Genomic DNA, 10,362 nt, shown 5'->3' on the forward strand with positions numbered 1-10,362 from the left:
ATCCAAAATGGTAATAATATACTTGCCTGCTATGTGGGCACCTGTCTCACTTCTCTTGCCTACCACTGTGAATCCAAATACATGTTGCTAGAAACCTAGCTGTGTATTTCACCAACACACAGAGCATGAAACCCTCTTCAAACAGCGATAACTTCACTAGACCCCCACAGATTCAGCTACTGTACTTAACTATGAATTGGATAGGTCCTTCTCCCATTGGATAAGAAATAACCTTTGCCAAAATTTTAAAATCCTTCACTGCCTCTTACTATTACCACTAATTTAGCTATCTGCCAAACACATAGGCCTCTAGAAACGTTTGATCCTGATTTTCTAAGGCATAAATACCTTCCCCGTCCAGTGTCTAATCTTTCATTTGCAATGTTCTACTTGTAAATACCTTGGAGTCGTATGTAAGCCTCCATATGCTGCTTCAAGAGTCCATTCCAATGGAACTGGCTTAGTTTGTTATGAGAAGACAGAAATTTACCTAGCAACTTTACCCCAGAATCTTCGTGTCTCCAGGCATGCTCATATAGTACTTATAAATATCCCTAGTAGCCCACAATTTTAGGTTGTCCTATCCTTGCCATCAACGCCCTTTTTGTTACATACCCTAAGCAGAATATTCAGCTGCACCACGTGGAGCCCAGGATTTATTGCAATTTTCGTGGGCCCTACAGAGCCTCACTCAGGCCATCATCTCTCAGTTCTTCCAAGATCTTGCCCCCAACATTCCCGAAGGTCCACTAATATATCTTGTGTGCTATTGATTATTTTCCTATACATAAGTGAATAGCGCCTTTTGTGTAAAGTATTCTGTCAGCAGTCTGTCCTCCAAGGGATTGCTATACTCTGTTGGAGTGCCCCAAGGTATGTCCTTCTGCAGTGCAGTTTGTAATGTAAGGCAACAAAAAGCATCACTCTCTAACATCCCATATTGCTCTTTAAGGTCCAGGAACGCATATATGGCACCCCCACCCCACACATCATTTTGCTAACTTATACTAATTGAGTTCCACCTGATGAAGATGTTGAGCTTGTCAGTCTCACTCACTTGTCCTGAATCCCAGATGACATCTTTTTTGTTAAAATCTTGTATTGCCCTAGACTTTTGGCCACCTTCTGCTTTATCTGTAGGACCACTCATATGTATTGAACATCCCACTCTAACCCTGAACTTTACTTTATTGAATCTTCACCATTGCCTGTTGCATTGGCCAGGTACTTCTTCCTTTCCTCTTTCTCGGATGTTTGTTCAGAGGGAGCAGTATTGATTCACATCCGATTGACTACTATACAATGACTGAGAATCTAACAAAATCCGAAGTTGTTAAAGCCTTGCCAAGCCTTTGAGGCAAATAAAATAGCATGCAGAGGTCAGAGGCAAGTAAATATTACGCAGAGGTAAGATCCCCTCCTGTAACAACCCTCTGCCAACCCTGTCGAACTCAATAACTACTGTCATCTCTATGCTCCCTTTCCCAGCGAATGTCCTTGAGAAAGCCATCAACTGCCAACTCACCAAACACCTGGAGAGAAACAACCTGCTGGACACCTCCCAATCTGGTTTCTGTGCTAACCACAGCACTGAGAATGCCCTGATTACGGTCACTGATTACATCAGAACCCTCCTTGACCAGGGAGAAACAGCAGCCCTGATCCTCCTTGACCCCTCAGCAGCGTTCAACACCATATCCCACCACAACCTCTTCAATGGGCTCCATCACATTAGGATCCAAGAAGATGCCCTCCGATGGATCGCCTCCTTCCTCACAGGACGAACCCAGGGAATCCGCCTACCACCCTTCACCTTGGAACTCAAGAGCATAATTTGCGGCATCCCTCAAGGTTCACCCCCCAGGCCCACCCTGTTTAACACATACATGGTGCCCCTGGCCAACATCATCAGAACCCGTGGTCTCAACTTCATATCATATGCAGACGATACATAGCTATTCCTCTTGCTCTCAGAAGACACATCCACCACCAGGATCAACTCACACAACTGCATGACGAGTGTCGCTGATTGGATGAAGACTAACTGCCTGAAACTGAGCACGGACAAGACAGAAGTGGTGATGTTTGGGAACAGCCCCTCCCAATGTACGACTCCTTGAACTTCCTGACTGCTTAACCTTAACCGACCCAGACGAAGATTCTGTGACGTGGATAAGAGAGAAACTGATATTGGTACATACGAACAACACTGTTGCAGTTATGGCGTTAGCTGGCCTCCATTAGATGGCTTGGTGGGAAATCCCATGACTTCCTCAACGCAACAAGCTTCCTAATGGGTCTGTGCTTACACTGGTTAGTGTTATGGTAACTGGAGATCAGGAATGGGCTGGCCTCTTTTAATTCAATGATTTTTTTTATTTTTATTCCTGCTGTACTTGCCAACCCCTTAGATAAATAGAAGTGGAGAGGTACCTGATTATCTCAGCCAAGTTTGTGAAAGATATCGTCAGTTTCTTCCCTTAAAGGAAGCAGACTTTTAGGCTAGATGATGGGTGAAGCATGCCTTCAGTATAAATATAACATTGGATGAAACCCCATAAGAAACTATCCGTCTCTAGCGACTGAACTTCATTTGAAAAGATCCCATATATCGATCAGCGATCAAAAGGGATGATATACCATATCTACGTTGCTTTAATGCTATCAAAACTTGTTTCTCAGGGGGCACAGATGCACAGGTTTGTTCCCTCATTGTGTAATCCTTTCTCCAAGCAAGACTGGGATAGTTTAGGAAGACATCTATATTACGGTGACCTGTCAAAATTAAGAAGTGCACTCTGTCATCGTATGCATTTGATTTGGCAGAATTGCACCAAATGTATCTGAGGGTGGATTGTAAGGGTTGGAGGGTTTACTGTAAATATGGGAGTGCCTTACACTTACGGTATCCATAATTTATATTGACAGTTTACTGGAAGAAAGTATTGCATACCAATTAATCTGTTTTTGTTTTCTCCTTTTCTCCCACCAACCCAGAGGTCATTTGTCTTGTGGTACGGTTTCCATGATGGTAATAGAACTGCGTGTGTAGGGCAGCAACACCACCCCATTTGGGTGACTGGGTTGGTCCCACTCCGTCTAGAAGTTGTTGACCTAATTCCTGTCTAGCTCACGCAGTGCCTCACCCACCCTGAAAAGGACGAGGTGATTTGTAGCTACCTGGACATGACACTATGACTCCTCAGGGGAAGTTGTGGTAAACAGAGGTGCAGAATGGATTTCAATATATTTATTGAAGCAAATGCATTCTAGTGTACAATGCGTGGGCTGCGATTACTAGGCAGAAGAGGCCTAATACTGTTATCAGCAGTCGAAGTGAAGAAAATGAAAACCCCCACTATCTTGTATGATTATAAAAGCCTATATATTCCTAACCTACACCAAATGTCTAAAACCTGAGAGCATAGTGGTGGTAACGATTCTGCACGGTGTAAGGAAGGGAACCCGACCCCATACCAGAAAAGGTTGGCACATGCCTGCCTGTTGTCTGAAAGCAATCCCCTCCAGTGCCTGAAGGATCAGCAGAGCGGTCAATAGAATGATATTCGTCTTAGATTGGCCGTGGCTGGAACGATGGTCCATTTAGGCCTATGCAATGTTTATATGCTAAACCTTTCGATGTTCTAGGAAGAGGCCTGACGTCTACTGATTTGGGACTGTCTTTTAAACTCCTGGAATGGCAATATGGAATGGAATATCATGTACTGAACATGACAGCCTTAAACAGAGCACAATGTGTGGTGTTTAAAAAAGTCTGATAAATGTGTAGCGCCAGCAACTATGTGTTCTCAGAAAACAAGTAAGTGAAAACGAGCCATGCTAATAATAAAATTAGTAAAATAAAATATGCTAAAAGGCATAAGTGTTGGGCCTGCAGCTAAAATAAGGGTGTCCAACCCAGGCACCAAGGTGAACCCACAACAGCCTTATTGCTCATGCCCTAAGGGTGATAACAAAACACTATAGTATTTTATTTTGGCAATGTCTTTTGTCATCTCAATTGGCAATCTCCTTTTATTGGAAGAAACTGGGCATACCAACATTACAGTGAAGACATTTATTTCTGGAATAGATTCTGCTTATTCCGGATTAGGAGAAAGCACTGCATTCACATACCATACTTTATTCTTACTACCGAGGATGTTCTGCAAGAAAGTCAAGATATGTTCTCAACATTTTTGAAGTCCAATAATATCCTTCATCCTACCCAGACAGGCTTTCCTGCGGGTACTGGTATTATAGGGACGTTTGGATTTGCGATGGTTTCCTATGCGGATGATAACTCAATTGGTCATCTCACTACTCCAGGATATTCAGAGCATCTCCACAATGGTCAATAGGTGTCTGACGGAGGTAGCCAAAGGGATGGGAGATAGTTGTCTTTAATTAAATGGTGAGAAAACTTAGGGACTGGTGGTTGGCAACCACTCGTCCATCTGGCAACAAATCAGCTGGTCTTCTATAATGGTTGAGCGCCCGCCTCCGAAAACCGAAGTAAAAATCCTGGCTTTTATACTAGACCACAAGCTTTCTGTGGTCTCACAGCCAAATAGGATCACAGGCACCTGCTTTGGCCTGTTGCGCGCCCTCCTTAAAATCCTGAAATGGCTTCTGTTTGAAGCCAGAAGGATTATTATTCAGGGATTGATGTTATCATGCCTGGATTACGTAAACTCTATTTACTTAGGGAGCCCTGAAGCAGTAATTCAGAAACTGCAACTTACTCAAAATGCAGCAGCTAGGATTCTTTTTCAGTTCCAAAATGTTGTTGTTTAGCAACTGGAGGTCTCAGAACCCTGCACTGGCTTCCAGTTTGGAGAAGGGCCCAGTTCAAGACTCTGTGTGGTTCATCGGGCCACACATAAGCAGGGCCCAAAAATTCTTCAACAGTTTTTTTCCCTATCTACTGAGGAGATCTCTTCGATCGACGTCGTTGCCATACCCAGGATAAGGACAGGCAGGGGTGGCGGTCAATCTTTTTCCTATTTAGCCCCTAAGTTAAGGAATTCTCTTCCGGTGAGCCTGAGAAGTGAAAAAAAGTGGCTGTGCTTTCACAAACAATAAAAAACTTACCTTTTCCCCCAAAGTAGAGTAAAGTTGGTTGCCTACTGGGGAAGCCTGGTTTTGGGTAGCCATGCACCTTACCAATCCGGTAATGTAAAGTATTGTAATTGCAAGATGCTTTCACTATGCAGACATTGATGTGCTCAGTGTATTCACATGTGTCAGTACCAGGGATGGCAATTATGGCACTCGCCAGCAGATCAACACATTTCTTAGAAACAAATGACATGACACAGGAGATGTTTGACTTTTGTCTAATAATTTCTAATCCTCAACACCATCTACCTAGAACTCCAAGAAACTAACGGTGCTGAATTCTCATTTGGGTACACCTGTCTCTTTAAAGGACTTCCGGTGAAGGAGCGGTTACAGGTTAATGATTTTGCATTAGTTACCAACCGTGTCATGCACTGTGTGCACTCATGTCATGTCATGTTATGCGTGTTAGTATAGCACACATCTTACCCAGCAAGGTATCCTGGCACTGAATGTCAGTTCACTGATAATATACTGATCACCTTCTTAAAGCTTGCATTTGAAGAAATAACCAAAATGACTTTAACACAACACTCAGCTTCAACATATCCAAAACCAACATGGACTTCCTAGACCTCTCTTTCTGTATCAGATACAACAAACATCAGTTGAATATTGAAAAAAACAAGTTCCACATGTCCGAATGCTTTTAATAGGGAGCACCATCCAGCCAGTAAAAACAGAATTCAGGGACACTATAGAAACTTCTCCAAATCTGACTAGAGGCATCCAGTTTCAGAACACTTAAACCTACACTATGAAGTGTGTCATAACTTCACTTTCTTGTCTATTGACCAAAACAGAACTTTAGGGAGTGGAAACATGGAACTTTTTCTACGACAGAGATAAAGTGAATGGCTTCTTCGCCTAAATATAATGAAACATTTTTTGAACAAGGATGCAGCGATATCAGTATATAATATATTTTTTAAACGCTGTCCTGATATTATTCATGAACCAAAATGAATAACCCTAAATAAAATTGTTTAAACTCACCCAGCACTGTGTCTACACTTATCCATTTGATCCGTCCAATATGTATGCTATGACTGCAATAGAAGGACGCACATTTAAACTCGTTAGCTACCGATGTTGTGGAGCATATGAAAGTGTGTATCTTTTGACTGCCATCTTTTGCAGCCTTTTCTGATGACTGAGAAAAACTAGATCAATGCATGTCATATTGGAAGAGAAAAATGTGGCACTAAGCTGTCAAGTGAGTGCGAGTAAGACTATAATGGTAACAAATGGAGCTTGGCTCAGCCCCCTAAGAAGTGGTTTGTGTTGTGTACCATTGGTGTGGTTGCAATGAGTATTTTATTGGGTGCAATAGAACCAATATGGGGATGTGAGGGAGGAGAAGCCTGTATCGGCTGCAGTTCCTTCAGAGGCGCAGGGGTGGTGACCCGCTGCTGCCGAGGGCAACTCTCTCCTAGGCTCCCCGGTGTAGCATTTCATTTAAACTGCCTGTACCTCCATTCATTTTTCCTTCTTATGGGTGGGTCTACAATTCTCTCCTGAAAGACTTGGGTGGGTGGGATAAGCAGCTGAGTTTGTTGACGGAGCTGCATATGTCAGATATCTGCTATTTATGTTGTGGCCAACCTGACATGCGCAATTCTGTCTTCCACACTGAAAGCAACCATGGAGCTGTGTCAGCAAAGACACATCTCCATTGGTCTTCAAGGGAGCATTGGGTCTGCCTGCCCCAGCCAGTCCAACCACTGTCGTAATGCTGTTTATTATTTCAAGCAGCATAAGAGCAGTTCTTGGAATGGCTGGGGAGCTCAGGTTTATTTTCCCCTGGCCATCAAACTTATCAACAGGCAAGCAGCGCGACTCCATGAGACGAAAGGATGACCTCAGGACACGAAGTCTAATGGCTGAAGTGAATGTGTGCTGAATCCCCGAAGATCGCCAAATAAGATTTCACAAAAGTCTAAATGTGCATTTAGCCCCACCACTTTTAAAGTTAGCAGCCGCTTCTGATCAGCTGTTGCATAAAAGAAAAAGTCATTAGCGTACCTTAAGAAATGCCAAGACATCTTGAGGAATTGTAATACGAAAAATTGCGCAGCAGTGACGTATTTTGTCTTATTTTCGTAAACTAACTGCTTGTTAAATTTGTGTTTACTGATCCCATTGTCCCGATGAACAATTTGTGGTCCGGGTTTTACGTAAATTGGAACGTACCCTCCACACAAATCGTAATCTTTTCATTACTACAAAAAAAGGGCCTATACGGGGAATTCTACAACCTAACCCTTTTATAGTGCCATAGTATGATGAACCACTGATGCATGTGGAGCATTTTAGTGATGAAAATACTTTCTTTGAATTTGCAAGATGAAAGTGCAAAATTTGACACCATTTGGAAACCAGAGCTTGACTTGAAATGGTGCCCAAGTGTTGGGGTTTCCTCCGGTAGCGTTGGGTCAGTTTTTGTAGAAAACATTGCAATATGGTTATGGAGGCACTTTGTTTTCTGGGACTAATTGTCCACACAGTGAGCACAGAAGGTTAATACTTTGGAATGCATTGATATTACATGGGTGAATGTGTGTCATTGTGATACTAACTTACATTGTTTTCTTGTTGTTGGGTAAGGTTAGGGCGTGGATTATATTTTGTTTGCTTATTTCAAAATTATAGATAAAAGGTACAGCAGATGTGTATTTACTTTAAACTAATTTTTATGTTTGTTGCTTTTTGAATGTTTAACAAATAGAGGTGTGCAAAAAAATAGAAAGGTCATTCGTTATTTCTAAGGGTTATGGTAGTGTTTTCTCCTTATTTTTTTGGGTTGTATTTTTTCTTTCATAATTAATTGATGGGGACAGTGAGCAAAACCAAACTTCAGTAATAAGCCCAGCCCTTAAAAACCGAATTAAACATATGTGCATGAGCTACACTGAGCATTTCAGGGCCACTGGTAGTGATGCTTAAGAAACTGCAGTTTGGCATTAGTAATGCTCACATCTTCCGTCTCTTAGCTAACCCCGACTTGTCATCAGTCAAACACCAACCAGACTGTTCCAAGCTAGGTCATCAGTGTCAGTGATCTCTGTCACTGTGGTACAATTGCCCATATTCTGCCTACATTTGATGTTGACAGTGTTTAAATAGGAGGTCCTTCCAATTCTCTGTCTTCCTGCATGAACAGTAGGACACAGGGTTATGGGTATAATGCAGACATCAGTGGAAGCGACGCCTAGAAGGGGTAAATTAGTGTAATTTCATATAAATGATTCGTAAGCCCCTAATGCTTCCTTCCTGCTCGCCATTGGTCTCTCTTGATGCTGTGGATTGGGGTTCAGGAATTGAGGTGGTCACTCACCATCATACCTTAAGCCCATGTGTGGTTTATGAGGGGATTGATACCCTGTGAATGGGTGACCAAAATTGCCACCCCTTGACACTTTGAAAAGAGCACTGATTCAGCTATGATCCCTCAAAGGCCATTAGGAACTTAAAAATGTTGCCTTGACCAAGTAGACCGTGGCATTAAGAGGAAGGAGCATCCTCTTGAACATCTTGAGGTACTCTTGTCGATTCTCTGCACCTGGAGTGTCTCATCCCCCTGCTTCTTTTATGGCATTACTTGCTCTCGCACTCTTGATGCCACTCAAACTCTTGGTCTGCCCATTATTGCTTATTATTTTATGTTAGACTTATTTATAGAGCGCACCGTTACCTGAAGGTGTCCTGGCGCTGGCTCTGATAAACCGAGAATGCTGACGTCTAAATCCCAAAAATTAATGTCTTAAGCTCTGTCTTTAAGATAACAGACTGTGTGACAGACCTAATATGGAATGGTAATTGATTCAAAATTTTTGCAGTGCTGATGTAAAAGCTTCTTCTGCCCCAATTAACTCTTTTGAATCTGGATACCACCATGGGCTTGGTCAGGGCAGACTGAAGATTTCAGTTGGGCCTATACCAGTTACAATTTGCATTAGATAAAGGGGGCCTTCAGCACGTTAACCCTTATAAGCAGTACAAAGTACTTTGAACGTAATACGCTGTCTGACAGGTAGCCAATGTAGCTTCCTAATTGTTGTGGTTGCCGAGTAAAACTTCGAGGTCCCAGTTAGTAATCTTGCTGTAGCCTTTTGTAACATTTGTAATTTATTCAGGTGTTGTTGTTGTGTTTTGAGATGTAACCCATTGGAGTAGTCAGTTTTGGAAAGCACCATTGAGATGACCACTGTTTTTTGCAAGTCAGAGGGGATGTATTTGAGATTTTTTTTATCATTCTTAAAGTAACAAATGTATCTGAAGTAACTGCGTTGTCTTGGTCACCAAAAGAAAGCTTGTTGTCGCACTGCAGTTGGAAGGGTACCCAAATTCTCCGGCCACCAAGCAGGCAACCAAAAGGAAGACTGATTACCAAACAGGATGACTTCAGTCTTGTCAGAATTAAGTCTCGTCACTGCCCCTGTCATCTAGAATATATCCCTAACCTCCAGATCCCGTTCACGTCATTTAGACGTGGTGCTCCCTCCTTCCAGTCCTTCACATTCACTTTCCTCTCCTCCTCCTCCTCCACCTCCTGCTGTTACGCCTTCCTCTCGTTTGTTTCTTCCACAGCACCAACTGCAGCCGCAGTCTCAACAGCAACCCATTCCATCTCTTCCATAGTGGAAGTACTGTTATTTAGCATTTTTGGGCTCCATGTAGGAGGAGATCATCTCCATATCACAAGCCTCGTCGTTAGTGTTGGTATCCTCACTAGGTATGTACATGATGTCCTACTCCTCTTCCCACTTTTGTAAGCCGTTCAGAAACGGCTCAGAGCTTTTTCCCTCTTTTAAGCAGACAAAAGAGCTTTTGCCTTACAGAAAAATGCTTAACAATTACGAATAGGCAGGAATATCAAGGATTTATAACTGCAATTAAGGTACCAATTATGGAGAACTAGCTGTGCAAATAAGAAAATTTTGCTTGTAGCAAGTGCCTAGACACCGTTTTATGACTGTTGTGTAGGTTACTGGCACAAACTTATGTGACTCCCAAGTAATATGTTTTATAAAAGGAGTGTATGGAAAATAAGGTATTGTTTCCCTATTATACATTCTTTAGCCTGCACAACTCTAGGGTCTGGTGATGTAGTGCCTACATGGAAAAGAAAAAACATAATTTACATGGAAAAGAAAAAATCATTTTGATGTTAAATGTAATCATTGATTGTTTGGTTGCAATTCATTATTTTTATTTTTTTTATTTTTTTTTTATTTTTAG

At 42.1% G+C, this 10,362-nt stretch overlaps 1 protein-coding gene across 2 annotated transcripts in view; it reads left to right on the forward strand.

Annotated features, from left to right (window-relative positions):
* Positions 1 to 10,362, forward strand: part of LOC138246404 (E3 SUMO-protein ligase ZBED1-like) — a 169,139-nt gene that overhangs the window by 130,375 nt on the left and 28,402 nt on the right. The window lies entirely within an intron of this gene.

The sequence above is a fragment of the Pleurodeles waltl genome, chromosome 7 (assembly GCF_031143425.1).
Source record: "Pleurodeles waltl isolate 20211129_DDA chromosome 7, aPleWal1.hap1.20221129, whole genome shotgun sequence".
NCBI lineage: Eukaryota > Metazoa > Chordata > Amphibia > Caudata > Salamandridae > Pleurodeles > Pleurodeles waltl.